This window comes from Argiope bruennichi, chromosome X1 (assembly GCF_947563725.1).
Source record: "Argiope bruennichi chromosome X1, qqArgBrue1.1, whole genome shotgun sequence".
In the NCBI taxonomy this organism is placed as follows: domain Eukaryota; kingdom Metazoa; phylum Arthropoda; class Arachnida; order Araneae; family Araneidae; genus Argiope; species Argiope bruennichi.
The window spans coordinates 13,319,557-13,338,943 of record NC_079162.1 but is presented as its reverse complement, the minus strand read 5'-3'; the positions used below and the strand labels follow the sequence as shown (position 1 = coordinate 13,338,943).

Sequence of the window (19,387 nt, the reverse complement as noted above, 5' to 3'; positions counted from 1 at the left end):
ATTAATCTAAAAAATATTAGGTTAAAAAAATGTGTTCACCCAGAAGTTATTCTGAAATCTATTATTCCGCACCAAAAATTGTTATAACTATGAAATGACATCGAACACTAAAGGAACTTTTCATAAAGTCTTAAATTTGATATTGAAAGACATTTTTATTTTTAGAATCTAAAGCATACAAAAAGAAATTACTGTTAAATGGAACTATAGATTAAGACGAATCAGAAAAGCCCATCTTTGAAATTATGTCTCTCAAAAATGCTTTCAACTAAAGGGATGAAATTTGATTTAGAGTTTGTTCGAGCAGAAGCGAACACGATAACATAAATAACTAGAAAGATAAAATTTGGTTAAATATAATGTAAACGCTGAAATAGAGATCCATATCAAATTTAGAACTAAATCTGTCAAGAGGTTGACCGATACGATACATTTTATCGGTCTATAAAGCATGTAAACGCGAATAATTCAAAAACGCAATGACTTAAATAAAAGAAATTTCCTAATTGATTGTGAGACTACAATTTGAATTCTACGCCAGATTTCGTTTTCAGTCGATCGAGATAAAGTGTCTTTAATACACATTCTTTGGTACTATTTAGTAACCAAAACATCCGTCCGAAATGACACACTAGATTCACATTAAAGATCGATATTTCGTAATTATTGTTCACCAATGCCATGCAAATAATACACAAATACAGGTTTTGTTTACTGTACAACGAAGCAATCAACTATCATTTAAGAATTTCATGAAAATAAAAATCTGAGCATTAGTGGCATTCTCAGCCTTGCCCAAAGATTGCCCAATTGAGTGGAAACCTATCTCTCTGGTTTGAAATGTTATTCATACATTTCACGAGTTTTTTTCAAGCACTTTCCACGTAGTTCTATGCTAATAAATTTGTGTGAAACATAAGAAAAAATCTGAAATATAAATTTTAAGCTTGTATGTATGTGTTAAAATTTAGATATATACACATTTATGCAATTATGAGTCATAAAAATATCTAAACGAATTACGTGAACTTTTTTTATAAATTTATTACATGAAATAACTGGGGGGAAAAAACCTTCACAACTGAATTTTTTTTTTTTTTAATTTTTAGTCTACCTTTCCTTACATTCTACAAACAAATGCACAACCTTCCCTTCTTTGAAATAACCACAAAATATGTAAATGAAGCACAAAGTCTAAAAAAATCACACAGTTCCAGCCTTAAAGATACAACAGATAAGAGGAAAACAGGCCTTTTCATGGATCTACATTTAATGCTTATTTAAAATTCGTGCAGAATTTGAATCACAAACCAAAAAATTTGACTGATACATATATACTTCAGAGCGCATTGAAGAGCAGCAGCATGCGACATATTTTTCGATAGTAAATTTATTGTAAACGAACAAAACAATGTTAAAAATAAAGAAAAACAATTCCGCGTAAAAGTTACATTTCGTTTCCGTTTGTGACATTTCAAGCTATCTTAATTTTCCAAACAACGTAACTGACAAAACATCTTTACAATCAATATGTTTGAAAAAATTAGCTTTAAGGAAAATGTGGGTCCACTTTATCGGTCACTACGCAACGCAAAGCAAATGATTCATACAGCATATGCGTTGAAAACTCTGTTCATTGCAGATTTAATGATACTATAAATTTTCACCTCATTATTCAATATTATGAATTTCATGACACATTTTTCTAAAAAATATCAATGATAAATTAATTTACTTTAATACACTTTTTAATAAAATAAGATGAAAAAGAACAACCTACTTCCCTCAGGAGGGACCACACAGCTTGCAGTAAAGAAAAGCATCAGAAGGCAATCGCGTGAGCAAACTATCAATTTCGTACACCGAAACAAAATGAATTCGGCATTGCCAGCACACCCTCTACGCTTAGGTGGTCTATGAATCGAATGCACTTTTTAGTACGTAGCCGAGTGATGTTTCACTCAGGGGGCGGGGTCGCAAGTAGAGGTGAAACAATTTACAATGATATGATTCACCCCCTCCCATGGTGACTTTAACAATGAACATTTCCAGGGGTTCTCGTCCCCCTCCATCTTTTTCAACATTTTTCTCTGGATGTATAATAGGATGCGAATGAATAAGCAAAGTATTCAGTAAATAAGAAAGCAGAATGCTTTTTGAAATAAAATATGTCAGAGATAAACTGTAATATCTTGATCAAGACCGATAAAATAAGAGAGTAGCGTAACAAAATAATTCTTTTATTTATAGCCTTAAATATTTACAAAAAAAAAATGCTTTTTCATCTAGGTAAATATTATTTACAAAAATAAAATAACAGTTCAGTCACGAAATAATTCCTCGATCAAATCGGAGAATAAATCACCAAATAAACCGCTAACAGGTTGTTAGCTCTATACGGCTACAGAAATCCACTAATCTTTATCGGGTGGACCCTAATACATAACATAACGCCATCCTGTGCCCCCGGTGCCTATAACACTAAGTTATCTAACCAGTTGGATGAGCACAAGATGGAAGGAAAAAATAAAAAAATGTTGGTAGAAAGAAGAGACGACGGACCATCCAGGGTTCTCCAGAGAGAATCCCATCGGTGCCAAATCCTACACAATATTTAATTTTTTGGTGAAGTAATAACTGGATGGAGGGGACAAGAATACTTAAACATATGGTCACTATGGGTTGAACTTACAGGGAAACGAGATTACTAACTGAAAAAATTGATAAATTATATTGAGAACATCTGTATGACATGTATAAGCATATAAATAATCACTGAAGAGTCAGAAATCTGTAACGTCCGTCTGAGTCCTGTGGTTTTGATTTCCTTCGTGAGAACTGCACTTATGAGGGACTTTTGAAGTTATAATTTCGGCTGATTTTGACAAGTGGCATTTTGGTCTCAGCTATTGTGTAGTCTTGAAGAGGTTTTGGTATTTATAAATATGGTTTACTATGGAGTGGATCTTGCCGCGTGAAAGGGTATTCGATGCAACTCTCCTTTACCATTCTTCCTCGAGACTTGTTTCTGGATTCCTCATGTGCCATGAGAGAGTCAGTAGGCAGTCGGTGGTATAGTGAATTGGGGATCCTATCTCCCCACAGCTACAGTAAGGAAGGAGAGTTGGCCAGATGGAATCTGTGTAGGTATGTCGGGAATGGGCTGTGTACAGTGAAGAAAAGGACATCCGCTCTGTTCCAGTTGGCCGCGTAGAGAGAAACTTTCGGTATTATGTTGAATGTGAAGCGGCCTGTTTCGCCTTCTTCCCATTCCTTTTGCCATCTTGTCATCATATCAGTTTGGAGGATGTTCTTCAGATGACATCTTGGAAGCTTTATTACATTCCGATCTTGATTAGCATTAGTCGCTGTTTTGGCTAGTTTGTCCGCCGCTTCAATCCCTTCATAGCCTACATGTGCCTTGATCCATGAGATTTTAATGTGAGGATTTGCAGGAAGAAGGGTAAATGTATCTCTTGCTAATTAGCTATTGGATTTTGGAGAACTTGAGGCTTGTATACTTGCTTTATTGTCGACGTAATTAGTAACTGAATCTGATGTAGGAAGAGAGGGTGAGTATTTGACTGCTCTATTGAGTGCTAGTAATTCAGCTTGGAAGACCGTGTTTTCTTTCAATAGACTGGTTGTGGATCCTAATACAGAAGCCCAAATCACACAGACCTTTTCAAAATAAAACACGAACAATTCCGCTCTCTCCTAATTCCAATTCCAAGCCTTTCTCCCTTTCTCTCGAAGAAACCCGTATTTTAATTTTATCAGATACCCGCCTCCGGTTTCCTATTGGTGAACTTGAGTACCCTATCACTCAATCCTCATTGGCTTCCCCATTGGTCTCAACCCGACAGAGGGAGTGTATGTTAATGAACCATCTTGGTGGGGCCGATCGCCTCTTCAGCACATGTCATTTACATGCAACGCCAGCTGAAGTGCACCTAGGTTTGACACTTAATTACAATGGTTTCTGGTGATTGATCCTTGATGACTTGAGGAGTCTGTTGATAAAGGGAAAAAAATAGCATCTGGATGTTTTGATGCTATTTGAAAGATATGAAGATATGATGGTTCTATTTGAAACGACGGGATGTATAACTATTTTCCTACACCCGGATAGTAACAAATGACCAGACATAAGGATTCTCCTAGCGAAAAGAATCCATATTTGGAGGTCCATATGCACTGAAGTATGTGTTGGGAAATGGGAGAAGTTACATCTGCTCTGGATGCCATTAACAATGTGAGGGAAAAGAAGAAACGTTACAAAATATATAACTGATGCATGCAAAATTCTTAGTGGAAGAGATCGATATACGTTAGATGCAGTATATCTTGTTTTCCTTATCTGGCATATTCAAAAATTAAAAGAATGCTCGAAGGAAAAAAAAAACCGTCCCTTTTTCACTTAATAGGAACGAAATGTCAGGAAAAACATTAATGAAAAACCAAATATTCCTAATACCAAAATAAAAGAGTTTTTAAAAACACCCTTTTATTTGTTTTATAGATTATGGAAATATCCAAATGCAAACCTGAATTTTAATCAGATTAATAATACATCATAATTTTTGATGAATGCAATGAATTTTCGTTCTTGTACAATTGAGGCTTAATTTTTTTATATTACATCAGGTTGGGAAAAAAGAAATCCATTATTTTGACGTGAATTTCAAGACTTTATTTAATATGTTTCGGATTACCGATTTTCGTCAAATATGTACCGTCCTATTCTATAATTTGTTGCCATTTTAAAGGTAGCTTCATGATGTCACTCTCATAGAAGTCTTGGCCCCTATTGGCAAAAAACTCTAGTAATCTATTTTCACAATCTTCTCTTGATGCTAATTTCTTATCACCAAGGAAGTATTCAAATGCAAGAAAAAACATGGTAATCGCTTAGTGCCAGATCTGGATTATATGGTGGATACATCAAAACTTCTCACCCAAGCTCCCGGAGTTTTTGACGAGTCACTATAGACGTGTGGCCTGGCGTTGTCCTGATGGAACACAACAGCTTTCCTATTGGTCAATTTTGGTTGTTTCTAGTCGTTCACTAGCTTCAAACGGTCCAGTTGTTGACAGAAGAGATCCAAATTTAGTGTTTGGCGATACGGAAGCACCTCATAATAAATTATTCGTTTTCAGTCCCACCAAATGTACCGTTGAACCTTCCTGGCCGTTAGTCCGGGTTTGGCCACCGTTTGAGATCCTTCACCGAGCTTTGACCACGATTTTCGCACAATATCGTCGTATGTGAACCATTTCTCATCCCCAGTCCCATTCCTTTAAGTAATGAGTCGATTTCCTTCCATATGGCCAAGGCTTCGCAGAAGGAAATTCGATCCATCATGTTTTTTTCTGTTCATTGGTGGGGCACCCAAACATCAAACTTTTCTTTCTTAATCCAGCTTTGTGCAAATGGTTTAAAACTGTTTTATGGTCGAACTTAAGCTCCTGGGAGATGTTAAGACTGCTAACATGCCTGTCAACTTCGATTCTTCCTGTTATTTTTTCGACGATGGGCCTACTGTGTTAGGCGCAACTTTAACATTTAAATTACCTGAACGAAATCGACGAAACCAAAATTGCACGTAATTGGCTGTTACAGTATCGGGACCATAAACACATTCATAATTTCAGCCACCTGGCTTACATTTTCGCTTTTATCAAAGAAAAACTGTAAAATGTAGCGAATTTTCTCTTTGTTGACTCCCACTTTTAACGCTTTGTAACTCACAACAGAATGGTCCAAACAAAAAACAGCAAAAGAATTTTTTAGTGCAAAATGTCGTCATTCCAACGAGCATAAATCTGAAATTGTTGGATCGACCAGATATTGATCACTACAGTCATCTACTGAAAAAATAATGAATTTCTTTTTCCCCGACCTAATAGTTTTCAGCGCTTAAAACCGTTAGGATTTTGTTTTTAAATCCATATTTTGGATTTTAAAAATTAATTTTCTACTTTTATTAGAATGATTTTCTACTTTTTATTAGTATATTTCATAATTCATAATTGCACATATTATTGAAACTTAAAATTCATTTACTTTCTCTACCTGATGGCGCCTTGAGCATGGAAACAAAATTTAATTACTAACTTATTAAATTATAATTAAATTCTCAAAATATTTTTTGACATTAGAAACCCACAAATACAAAACTTCAGATATCTAGTGCAGATGTACTCTAGAATAAGTTAAATAAAAGCCAATAAAAACAGAGAAAGTCGGAAACAAGAAATACTATCCAAATGTATTCGATTCCCTTAGGGATTTAAATTGATTTCGTAATGAACTAAATAGCGAAAACACAACGGTTCCATCTTTTGCGTCTTTTTCAATCGACCACTTTCCTATTATCAAAAGAATTTCTCTTGACCTTCACAGTAAGGGCAACATAAATATATTTCTGTTGGATTCAAAAGAAATTGACTAAATTTGTCGATTTATTCATTTATAAAATACGATAATTGATAAAAGGATATTCAACAAATTATTATTAATTAATAATAATTTTGCTGAATATTAAAGCAAAAAAAAAAGATATTTAGTTTTGGGTAAGCAATTTTTTTTTTTCATAATGAATCAAAAACTGGCGTTAATTTAACACTGCAGTACGTACAAATCTCTTAAATATTAGGCAATAACTAATAGAAGATACCATAACAAAAATTAAACAACAATTTTGTTTCTCTGTTAGTAATCTAATAAAATAAAATTCTTTTTATAAACTTTGCTAATTAACTCGTGAACTTTGAAAAAATTGTCAAAGTTTACTAAAAGTGATGGAAGTTTCTTTTTTCTCAGAAAACACCCTCATAGGATAGTTATCTTAGTTTAAGAAACCTGCCTGTGTTGTTGTCAAGTTCAGTATTCGTAGCAAAACAATGTCCGATTCATTTACACTCCATCGTTATCATTAGTAAGCCCCTTTTAAGAAAAAATGTTCCCTAAAAATCAATCCTTCAACTACATGACTTTCAAATATAAATGCGGCATTTGCCTTAAAATATGCATAACGCGATACTTTAACTTTTCACCAAATGAAAAGCGTAAACTTTTCACCAAATGAAAGGCGTAAACTTTTCACCAAATGAAAGGCGTTTAAAAAAACTTTTAAAAAATCAACAACAAGCGATAAAAATAACAGCCCTTTCTTATACTGACGGCGCTGTCTTCAGAGCAGTTCAATTTATACATCTCTCTCTCAAAAAAAGCCCAATTTAGGACTGGATTAAATTTTTGAAATCTCACACATATCGAATCAACTCTTGAATCAATTCGATGAATTTATACAAAAAAAAAAAAAAAAAAATCAGTTCAGAACCTCAAGCAAAAGTACACGCATATAGCGTCAACTGCCATTTGATTATGAGCGACTTTTATTTATTTATTTATTTACGTGCACATGAGATTTCCTCCAGTAGAATAAAACGGAAATGCTTCATTTAATTCATGCTAAATGTAAAGTATTTTTTTGCTTTCCAATCAGTACATAACTTATATGATAAACCATACGACAGAGAAAAAAGTAATAATGCCCCGATAATTTTTTTACTTTGTTTCACATGTTAAGATCTCACCGATTCATATATCTTTTTAACAGTAAAATTAGTATAAAGCATTTCCGCTTGAAAAAATAAGTATTAATAATAAACAACTAAACTCTATTTTAAATTTACACCACAGATTGATTAAAAAGGTGTTTCTAAAAAATACTTTAACCTCTTATAAATAAATTCACTTACTATTTTTCACCAGTCCACTTTCTTTATATTAAGGAACATTGCATCTTAGCATAAGAATAACTTTTGCAAAAACTTCCAATCCATATATTTTCATTCAGAGAAAATACATACGACTTCGTTTCGGTTGCGATACTTACAAAATAGTCCCGAATTACTTGTTGATCTGCGGCGGGTAGGAAGATAATCACATATAAAAAACAAACAAAAACAAAAATGATACTGTTTACTCAAGAAATCTAACTCCACGTTTCGCAGTAAAATCTTGGCATCTAAAAGACAAAATTTGATAGCATGGCGACATTTGTGATAACAGTTTTGATACTGATAATGTTATCCGAACATGCAAGGTAGGTTTCCTAAGAGATCAAATAAAAACAGCATCACGTTTCATATTGTATCTCATTCATGCTGCAAATGAAATCTCTAAAATAAAAGGTGGTGAAAAAAGTCAGTACATTTATTGAATGAAATCAATTATCAAAAGGGAGATCATTTTAAAATGCTTTTATCCAGGAGTTCAACACAAAAGCACTACACAAAAGATAAGCAAGCATAAATTCTATGTAAGTCTTAAATAAGTTTTGAGAAGGAAATATTTGCGATAGCAAAATACTCTTGCTTAGCATTTTAATGAAAGGTTCTACTCAGTTAAAGGCGCAGTTTGTACACTGAATCCCCTTCCCACCACGTTGAAAAGAAAATTCCTCGGTTTCTAAGCAGATATTCTGAATGCATTAACATAATTCATTAAACATCTTATTTTCAAGAATTAGAAGGTTTTTGATTAAGTCAATTCAGTACTTCATGCAAGTAATCAAATTTTATTTTTGTTCAAGTAATTATAAAATCCAAAAGTAAGACTTAAAAATCCAAAAGTAAGACTCCTTAAGTAACCAAAAGTAATCCAAAAGTAAGTCAATCATAGATTGACTTAAAAAAAAGACACTTCCGATATTTGATTTTGAGAAAAGTGACAAAATTGTTTATTTTAATTACTATTTGGTGTCTTACCATCTAGCACAGCATAAATAATGTTTTATTTTTCAACAAAGCAAGTCTATCACTCGTTCTTTACTATTCTTTGAATCTGTGAATTCACAAGGTCGTCAAATAGTGTATAGGTCTGATATTTAAAATATGGAATGGTTCCAAACCGGAAATATTAATATTAGACTCTTAATGTCTAATATTTTATAATAAATCGTACTGAAAAGTAACGAAATACCAATACTGTAGTTTTAATTTCTATGCGAAAAAGACGTGCTATTTTCTTTAAAATTAATTAGAGAATTCTGCTTGAAGTTTCATGGGTTTACACAACCCAAAAGTGTAGTTCATCTAATAGCACGGAGAAAAACGCGTAGCTTCTAATACATTTCCCTATTTATTTAGAAGGAAAAAAATCTTAGAATATCCAACAGCGATATTTGTTAAATGAATTCCATTCGTATACCATGTAAAGCAAGGATTGTTAAAAACAAGTATAATAATTCGAATTGATATCGGTAGATACGAAGTTTCAGAACATAGATAACATTTTATTTTTTATTCTACTCAGCCAACATGTGTAATTTATTCCCATGAGACGCTAACAGACTAGTTATAAGAAAAGCTTCTTGTCTGGGATTCAATTTATCAACTGGGAATTTCATTTCAAACACCCAAGAGTTTTGTTTCTTAAAGATAGTTTATTAAGTATTATAACCTCGACAAATAAAGAATTCCGTGTAATTAATAAAAATTGTGTGATTTTATGATATGTAAAAATTAATATTCTATTTCTATATTTGAGTTCACAAAACTGATGATAATTCAAGTAATTAGCTCATTTGGTAATTAAAACCACTGAAAGGCTTTAAATGAGTTATTTAAATTATTTATTTTGTGATATTGATTGAATTGCAGACAATTCTTATATTGTTAAGGTAAAAATTAAAACCAACTTAAAAGCACTTCCCATACACACAAGAATAACAGGAAAGTAAATAGCAGAACTAGTTGATTCAATGAACCGATTTATTTGCATGAAATAATTACTATTAAGAGAATATCAAACCTCAAACTGTTTCAGAATTTCGCCTTAAGAAATTTTGATGACTGAATATCGAAATTGCTATTTAATCAATGACATACTTAAAAACAAAGGAAAGAAAGGCCCGATAAGATAGTAACTTACTCAGGACACAAATCACGTACAAAATCTGCAGGAGCTGCTCTCCTTAAATTGATCATTGTACTTTACTAATTTAATCTTTAACTATGCAAAGCGGATTAGGATGTTTTAAACTGTCAAATAGATTTATCTTCTAGTTACATCGATATAAAGTGTTTAATGAATTCACTATTAAAATTTGAAAGTTTAATTTAAGTAGGATTTATGATCCTCAGTTGTTACTACGTATAAAGTAAATAGCCGTTATTTTACACCGAAGAAGGGAAGAGGAGAGCGAGTGAATGGCGTCATTTCACTAAGGTTAATGTAATTGATCAATACTGATAGAATAATAACAAAAAAGGGGGGAGGGAGAAGCGGGGCTGGAATCTGAAATCATAGACGGCAAAAATTCAAAAAGACATAGGGTTTGTTTGTTTTCCCTTGAACTTACACCTTTAAAATGAAATGATATATAAATGTTTTTAAATTACAAAAACGGAATATAGCAATATGCATGATTTTTAATGCAGTTCATTAAATCAATAGTTCTTGATCTCTGAACAATGCTATTGATGAAATAGTATCGTTAAATGACGTTACTATTAAAAGCTTGGCAACTTGGATTATACAATTCATCAAAAATGTATCCGAAGAATTCTTTTATTGCCCGCAATGAATTCAAAGAAATGTGTTGTTCAACTGGATAGAATGCCCCCTTTAAAAATATGTCGACTACATTCGCATAATGGGCCATCTTCATATTTATACTTGCATCACTTTTAAATTTTCAAATTTCAAAGAAAAACGATTCAAAATTATCGGAGATTGAAAAGAAAAAAAAATGGCGTTTTAATCCATGTAAAAGTAACGAACAATATACTCTATTACCACTTTCTTTAAATCAAGTTTCCGTTTCTGTCACTGATTCAGTAACTTTGCAGTAAGAAAGATTAATATCGTTAGGAAAGATGAAACAAGATTTAAAAAGAATTCCAAATGCATGGTTTTAGCTAAATGTTTATTTACAATAATAATAATAGTTAAATAGTATTCTCGAGGCATACATACATCGTATAAAATAACCAAGGATCCTAGATAAGTTCAGTAAATAACATTACATAAAAAAAGCTTCAACTGAAAATACTGTGGAGCAACTAAAAAAATAAAAATTTAAAAAAAAAGCTTAATTTTTTCAAACATTCCTTCATAATTGGAACAAAAAAATAGCGCAATGCTACAGATCTTAGAATTCAAGGCTTCTTTAAAAGATATTTTGAATTCTTTAAAAGAATACCTTTAATTAACTTTTTAACTAATCTCTTTATTTAGAGACTATTAAATAATAACAATTAATTTAACGGAACATTTTCAAGCTTTTTTTTCTTTTTTTAAAATTACTTTATAGAAGTCTAGTGACATTGCATTATTCACATTCAAGAAGTTGCTACTTTATTATATTCATTAAGTTCAACCATGCATTTTTTCATAACTGGCACAAAATTTTGCTAGTAAACATTTTTTCCTAATAAAAAATCTCACAAAACATTTCTACAGCTGTTATCAGCTTCCATTTGTGTTTTTAGAAATTCAAGCATAATTTCACTAGAAATACAAACGAAGTAGAATTTGTTACATATATTTATATCCTCAACTTTACATTTTTTTAAAACTTTACATTTATTTTAAAATCATAAAAAAGATTGCAAGATATGCTTTGTTTTCTATCTTCTTCAGATAATTCTTTTGTAAAGTTGTCAAAGAAAGAGAAAACCATACGATTTTAAAAGCGCTTGGTCGTTGTCATTTCTTTTGAAAATTACTTGAGAGAAATGAATTAAGTTTGAAGCCGGTTTAATGAATTAAGTTTGAAAATTTAAACCTTGATCCACTGATTGAAACCAAAAAGTTTCTGTTGTTCCTTAAAAAATTTTTAATTTATGAATTTAGAAATTAATAAAATTTATAATTTTCAAATGTAATTTTTATCTTACTTATTAAGTGTTTTAATGTTAAACTAGAATAGCAGCTAAAAGTTCTTAATATCTCAAAATATATTGGGGAAAAAAGGAAGGAAAGAAATCTTCTTCAAACATGGCGAATTTTAAATTTTTAATTGTCTATAACTTATTAACTGCGTATTAAAAATTACAAAACACTATACTAATCTATATTTGAGCCATTTTAATCTGGAGATTTTAGATATGTATTTGAAATTTTTTGTTGATATTTGAAAAAATTGAATTTGTGTAAATCTAAATAAGATGACTGCTTTAAAGAAAAAATATTTTATACTCTTATAAAAGACATATTTCTACAACAACAAGCATTTACGGTTACAGTTTTATAGTACGATCATAAGTTTTTGAATAACGAATAGCATTCAAATACTTTTTTGACGGATTGGGCTAGAATAGTTAATAGCAATTTAAGTGACATTTTATGTGAACAGGCATCACAAATAAAACTATTAAAATGTACATCTTGTAGAATAGAAATATATATTTGAGACAACCTCACTAACATCGACCTAGACAGGGAGCTGCGGCCCCTATCTCTTCTCTCCACCGAAGAGGGAGGGGAGGAGAAAAGAAACGAAAGAATGGTAATTTTTCGAATTATACACGCAACTGTGAATAGCAATATTTGCTCCGCATTGGTAAACTCCGAAGCTTCCATTTATCTATGTGCCATTCGACGGCCCATCTGCGTGTAAGATATCAGTTCGATATCAAATTGCTTCATTCGAAATACATGTGAAAAACAAAATTCAACTTTTGCATAAAAAATAATAGAAATTTTGGGTTGATTACTCTAAAATAAAAGCAATATAGCTCTAAATCACGACTTCGAATGGAGGGAGGTATATTAAATTTTTAAATCCTTTGACTATTAAGTTTTTTTGTTTTTTTTTATTGCTGAATTAGATGATGCCTTCTCTTTTGGGAATGCGTTGCAATATTGATCCATTTAAGAGTTAACGGACCCTTCAGGCAATTAACAGATTTAATATAATTATTGTACAGGATAATAATGTTTCTGAATGTCTTGATCGTAATTAAAAATAAAATGATTCCTAAAATAATGCACGAGTGTGAGTCGCAAAACCTGTCGCAGAATTAACGTGCTATCCTATTTGCCTTTTTTATTAAATTTTATTTGAATAATATTTGAATTGTTGAACTATTTTATTTGAACAGTTGCATATAAAGTTCCCATCTGAAAATATTTAACCACTTTTCTATCTTTTCATCATTACTTTCGCTGTCTTTATTTTTAAATCTAGTTTGAGGCAGTGAAATTTTTTCGAGCGAAAATTCTTTTGCTCGAAAATGGGTCGAAAGTGGAAAAAATTTAAGAATTCGTATTCTAATATAATCAAGCTACTTACACAGGATACGAAGTAAAATTCTAAATTCAAGCAAATAAACGAAAATATGAAATAAAATCTTCTCGGTCGTTCGTTAGGTGAAAGGCACGTTCCGAAAGTGGAGCAATGAAGTACGTGACCAGGGTCACAGGTTACTCCAGCGCAATGAAGAACCAATTCAAACTCGACGCAAACAAAACTACAAACAGCAAATTAAGCGTGTTGCCAACAAAACTGCAGACGATCTTTCCTTACAGATAACTCAATCCTTTCATAACTACAGATTAATAACTCGGAAATAAAGTATCTTTTCATTTACTTTTAAAAGCAGAGGTTAACAGATAATAAATAAATATTCGAGAAAGTAGAAATCGGAAAATTAAAGAAGCTTTACATTAACTCTTCAAAATGTCAATGCATTCCACAGAGTGATAAAAGTGGAAAATTCGGGCCAGAATATTGCGAAGTCACTATGGAATGCCATAAAAAGAAACCTTTAGCCCGTTTATACTACAACAGTCGGGTTTGTTCCATGAAGACGAGGGGGCTTGTTTGTATGAAGTCAAGAATGAGCGATCCACAGCCACACTAATCAGCAGGAACCTCAGATAGCTTCAGCTATTCACATCAGGCCCTTAATCACCATCAAAAATAATTCTTTCAACGGAACGGAAGAAAAAAGACGTGGAAAAGTGATAAATTTCATAACGAATGCTCGTCTTGAACTCAAGTGTCAAACTTTGCAGTCAGTTGACAACTGAGGCCTTTGACTAAAAGGAGATACACACACACAAAAAAAAAAGATGAAAAACATTTCCCTACCACAGCTGTTATTATCTAATGAGAAGAGTGGAGCGTGGGGATCATAAAATTGAAGCATGTTGTCCTGGTCATAACACTAACATAAAGACGGACAGATTGCTTCAGAGAAATTTATTAAATTTGGGAAGAGTGTTATTTTTTCGATCATATCATCATGAGCAAACTAAATATAATATAAAATAAAAAGCACTCGATGAGAGTCAAAGAAATATATGCAATCCAGAAACACAGAATAAAAAATCGTATAAAAATATAAGGTGTAAAAGTAAGTTTCCCTTCCCAAAAAGACCTAATAAACAGAAAAATCTCCATAAATAAGTGTCAATATTAAAATTATATATAAATATTAAAATTACATATCAATATTAAAATTATATATAAATATTAAAATTACATATCAATATTAAAATTGTATATAAAATGTAACATGGGTCATTTTAAAGCTGACGGATAAAAATTTGATTTTTCTAAATATCTGAATTCAAGAAAACTGAATTTCAAAATTAATACAGCAAGAGGAAAGGAAAAGTTTTTTGAGCTAAAAATAGAAATTAAGATATATTTTTAAAACTAATACTTTTTACTAATAATTTGAAAAATAATTTAATTAAATAACTACTAAAACGTTTCCTTTCTATTACTAACTATTAATTAACTATTAAACTAACATTCAATAAACTAAAAATTTTCTCGGACCCTCGCATAAAGGTTTTATTCCCCCAATTTCCGCATAAGATTATGAGCCGTGGGTGGGCCTTGCATGGATGGCATTGGCCAACAGTAGTAGCGATGATGTGAATCTAACATTTCTACTAAATCTATCGTGCGAATATGTAATTTGGACGCCTATTTTTCCGATCCAAAATTTGACACGAACTACAATTGGAGTCACATAGAAATTGCATTCATTTAAGCGTTTGAGTTTAATGCTTGCAAAAGTACAGACGACAGAGGATCAACCCTTTGACAGATTTGATTCAAAATTTACTTAGAATTTGTATCTTAGATGCTAAACGTGTACGAAATTTGACCTATCTCTCTCTTTACATTTTGTAATAATTGTGTTCGGACAAACATGCTTAATTTAAATGAATTCCATTCAAAATTTGACAGAAATCTACTAATATGGTGTCTCCATGTACCAAATTTCATCCGCCTAGCTGAAATCTGAGTAATCGTGCTCACGGTCAGACAAACATAATTTCAAAAATGCGTTTTTAGTCTATGGCACAGGCAGACTTCCTATGAATAAATTTCGTACAAAATTAACATAAATCTCATACCCGCATATTAAATTTCATCCATCTAGCTCAAAGCGCTTTTTAAGTTATCGTGTTCGCAGAGAGACAGACATATTTCCAAAAATATGTTTTTGAAACTCAGAGAGATCTGAAACAAGGAGATTCATCAAACGCTCCAATTCGAATTTTTTAACGATTGCAATACTTTCTCTCTATATACGAACTCTTTCGTATACGATCAAGGAAAAAAACGCAAGATTTTTACTTCAATTGAATACAATGTACAGCATTAAATTCCCCGAAACGAATAACAGATCTTTAAAAAAAATGTTTAGTATAACTCATGCACAATATAAGGACGTAATTACTACCGGAAATAATTGAAAAAGAAAAGCAGTTTTTAATTTTGATATGGGATTAACCAAAACTAAATAAAATTGCTGGCGATATTTTAAATGAATGCAAATAGGAAATTCTAGAAACTAGAAAAAAAAATTTAAATTATCAACGAATCGAATAAAAATAAACGTTCGGATTAGCCATATTCTACTGTAATATGTTAATCCAGAACTATTTACGCTTTATTTACTTATGTTAAAAATTTTAACGTCAAAACGTTTAATCGAAGAACAAATTTTTTTTCACTCCAATTTATTTAACATAAAAAAATAAAGCAAACAAATGAAACATCAATTAGCGTGAAATCAAAATTCTTTGAATATAAATATTTTGATGAGAAGTCCTAATCTTGATATATCGTTTCCCAATCCTTGTCTACCAAAATTGTGAATTTAACAAAATCAAAAGCTATCAAAACTATTGCAAATTTTCATATTTCAGTTTCATAATTTAAGAGGTCTTTCATTAAGCAATATCTTTATGGACAGAAATTTTAAACTCAAGATCATATTACAAATGTAACTGCTAATTTATTTGAGAAAACAAAGAATAAAACATGTGCTTGGAAAATTTAACTAAAAATTTTTTCTTTTTTCAGAAGCTTACTGAGTAATGCTTGAAGTAGAGGCTCAAATAACAATTAAATCAACGTATTCCTCGCAAACAGAGCGTCACTAAAAGGAGCTGAAACCCGAGCTTTCAGCTAAGAATCCAAATGAAAAGATATCCCGTATCGAAGCATTTTTAGGAGTATCCAAACATTCAACGCGATAAGATAAAACAATCCAAGGATTGTTCGGAAAGCCTCTCGAAATTATCTCACTCTATGTCACTAAGCTGAATAATATAGGCATTCGGTTTTTTTTTTTTTTTTTTTTTTTTTGCTATATTTTGCGGCCTCTTCTGTTTAACTTTTGACTGTCCGTAGAAAAGATAACTCAGTGTGAAACAAATACTGTCACGACAGCCACAAAACTCGAAAATTTCACGACTCTATTACAGGTTGACTGAAGCAGACACTGAGTTTTTCCGAGTCGGTTTCTGAATGGGATCAGATACAAAAACAAATAGTGAATAATCTTCCTGGCGGTAGCGGTTGGCCCAATGGAGATGCAGCACATCCTACAAAAATCATTTTTTTAAGTTCTAAGATTAGTATTTTCAAGCTACAATAAGTTATTTTTTAAATTTTACAGTTTAATTTAGCGAGAAAAATTATCTTAATATTTTTAATACTTTTATTCTTTTTAAGAACGTTTGATTACATGCGTACAACTTATGTCTGTCTCTGAAAATAGTGTGTTTTAGAGTATAGTGTTTACTGAAGACATGAGCAAAAGTTATTACATTTTACAAATGAACATACGCGCGTGCATTCGCATAGAAAAGGATCAGATGATATTAAAAAAACTGTCTCGTTATAAAGCAGTGGAAAGAATATGAAACCCTCTAATTTAGCAGTGAGGTAGAAAGCTTATCTCTCATTTACAACAGCAATAAAAAATACGAAATTTCTATCTTTTATTCATGAAACTAACATTGAAATATCTTTAAATAATGAAAGAATACTCCATGTTTTTTTAAACAAAAAAGCATTTCTCATTATTATGTCTAAGTTTAAAAGTTATCCCATAAAGTGTGCCAGTTACACTAAGAGATGAAGAAATAGGCACCAGAGACAACAAACACATTTATAAAATGAATTTGACACTTAAATAAATTATAAGCTTCAAAAAGTGTCATATAAGTCTTTAAGAGGTATGAATATTTTGATATACTACAGTCATATACATAAGATGAAAACTACAGCTAGCAGAAACATTTTAACTCAGAATCAACAGATGTTGTAAAATGTTGTAAATAAATATTAATCAATAAAAAGAAAGTTAATCTAAATATGATATAAATTAACCATTATTATATGGTAGAGTCATTTTTACAAATCATTTCTATCATGATTTTAAATCATTTTTGCACATTATTACATTTCAAACATAAATATTTATTCCCTAAATAAAACCAAGAAAATGATTACGTTAACCATCAAAAACCGGAGACACTAAATATGATTAGATACAAGATTAAAATACTATTATATGATCAAACAGAGCTACAATTGTCACATCTCCAATTCAGTTACTTTTTTATGATTAAGAAATTTAGTAAATGACAATATTTATATCGCAAGCTCTACATTCAATAAGATAGTCATACTTTTTTTTGAACAAATAAGTAATACCCAATGATAAATCATCTGATTTTCCTCTCTTTCATCTACGCATGCGCACCAGCACAGAAATATATTTGTTCATACAGAAAATATTCGCCAATAAAAAGTTTAAAAATTTACTTCCTCGGATGAACATTTTTCTATTTCCTACTATTTCAAATGAATAATAAAAAAAATCAGAAAATGACCAAATCTTTCACGAAATCCAAAAAGACGGCCTCCCAAACGAGTTCTGACTTCGGACGAAGCGCGAGTGCTGAAATCCACGGATGAAGTAAGACATAACAATCGATAAGATCGTTAGCTGAGACATTAATCATATGTATTCAGTATTTAATTACGACTTTATCTGCTAGCTTTCTTTAGTCTTTCTCAGCTGAGGGCGTGATAAAAGGAATGAAATGACGGTTTGGGCGATGAAAAAGGACAACCCAAAAGCACAGCGCCCTATCGTAACTAACGCACATCTGTTACACTTCACCAAAGATACCTTTATCAGGATAAAGTAATCCATTTCAGTTGGCGGCTAAACAATTGTATCTCAGGTTAGAAGAGAGGTTAAAGGGAGAAAAAGACACTACGCTTGAAGAGCGGTGACCTTTGAAAAATAAATGATGTCGCTTCATTTTTATTTTTCTTTATCAGTACCTTCTTAATACCAGGTAATATTTTTCTAGTCAACCTTTTTTTTTTTTTTTTTTTTTTTTTGTTCTTTTGTGGGAAGGGAAGATAGGCTGATGATGTAACTAGAGGTGACCACTATCGTATAAAGAGAGCATCAGAGAAAAGGATGCAACCTTCAGTTCATAAATTAAATGACGAGAAATTCGTTAAGGAGAGGTTGATGAAATGATACAAAATGAAAAATAAAGATTTATTCAAATCTTCAGAGCCTAGGGCTACGAAAGATTGCAACACATTAGAATGTGTTTCAAAGCAGATCCGCGGAGAAGTAAACTGAGGCATCCATTCAAAAAGGAGTTTTCGCACAGTAAATATGCTTAGTAAATAGTGCATCAGATGCTGCTACCCATAGACAAATGTAACAGTTCACGAAATCTGATATCAGTAAACGGTTTACTTTCACCACCATAAAATAACTCGAGAGAGATTTCATTCATGATTAAATTCATCATAAAGTAATCACGTTTACATTCTCGTGTTCTGATAGAAAATTAGATATCGCGAGCTGTATCAATAAGGATTAACTTTCTTCCAGCAAAAATTTCTCACGTTCTTTCAATAATTAGTAAAATACAGCTTACTTTACATCAGCAAATAATTTTATAAACTGTAAAGTTAACTCAAGCATATTCTAGAATATTAATATCTCATGGATACTTTGTGTTATATGATGATATTATATATCCCAATAAAAAAATTCAGTATTATACTAGAAACATAAT

At 31.4% G+C, this 19,387-nt stretch overlaps 1 protein-coding gene across 4 annotated transcripts in view; it reads right to left on the bottom strand.

The window, feature by feature from the left end:
• The window catches only part of LOC129959499 (rho GTPase-activating protein 7-like), a 328,073-nt gene that overhangs the window by 188,267 nt on the left and 120,419 nt on the right, over positions 1-19,387 (bottom strand). The window contains exon 1 of one of the 4 annotated variants that reach the window (XM_056072354.1): positions 7,768-7,889. The exons of the other annotated variants lie outside the window; for them this stretch is intronic. The gene's annotated coding sequence lies outside the window, so the exon portion shown is untranslated. Of the gene's footprint in view, positions 1-7,767; positions 7,890-19,387 lie in introns of those variants that run through there. 4 annotated transcript variants of the gene reach the window in all.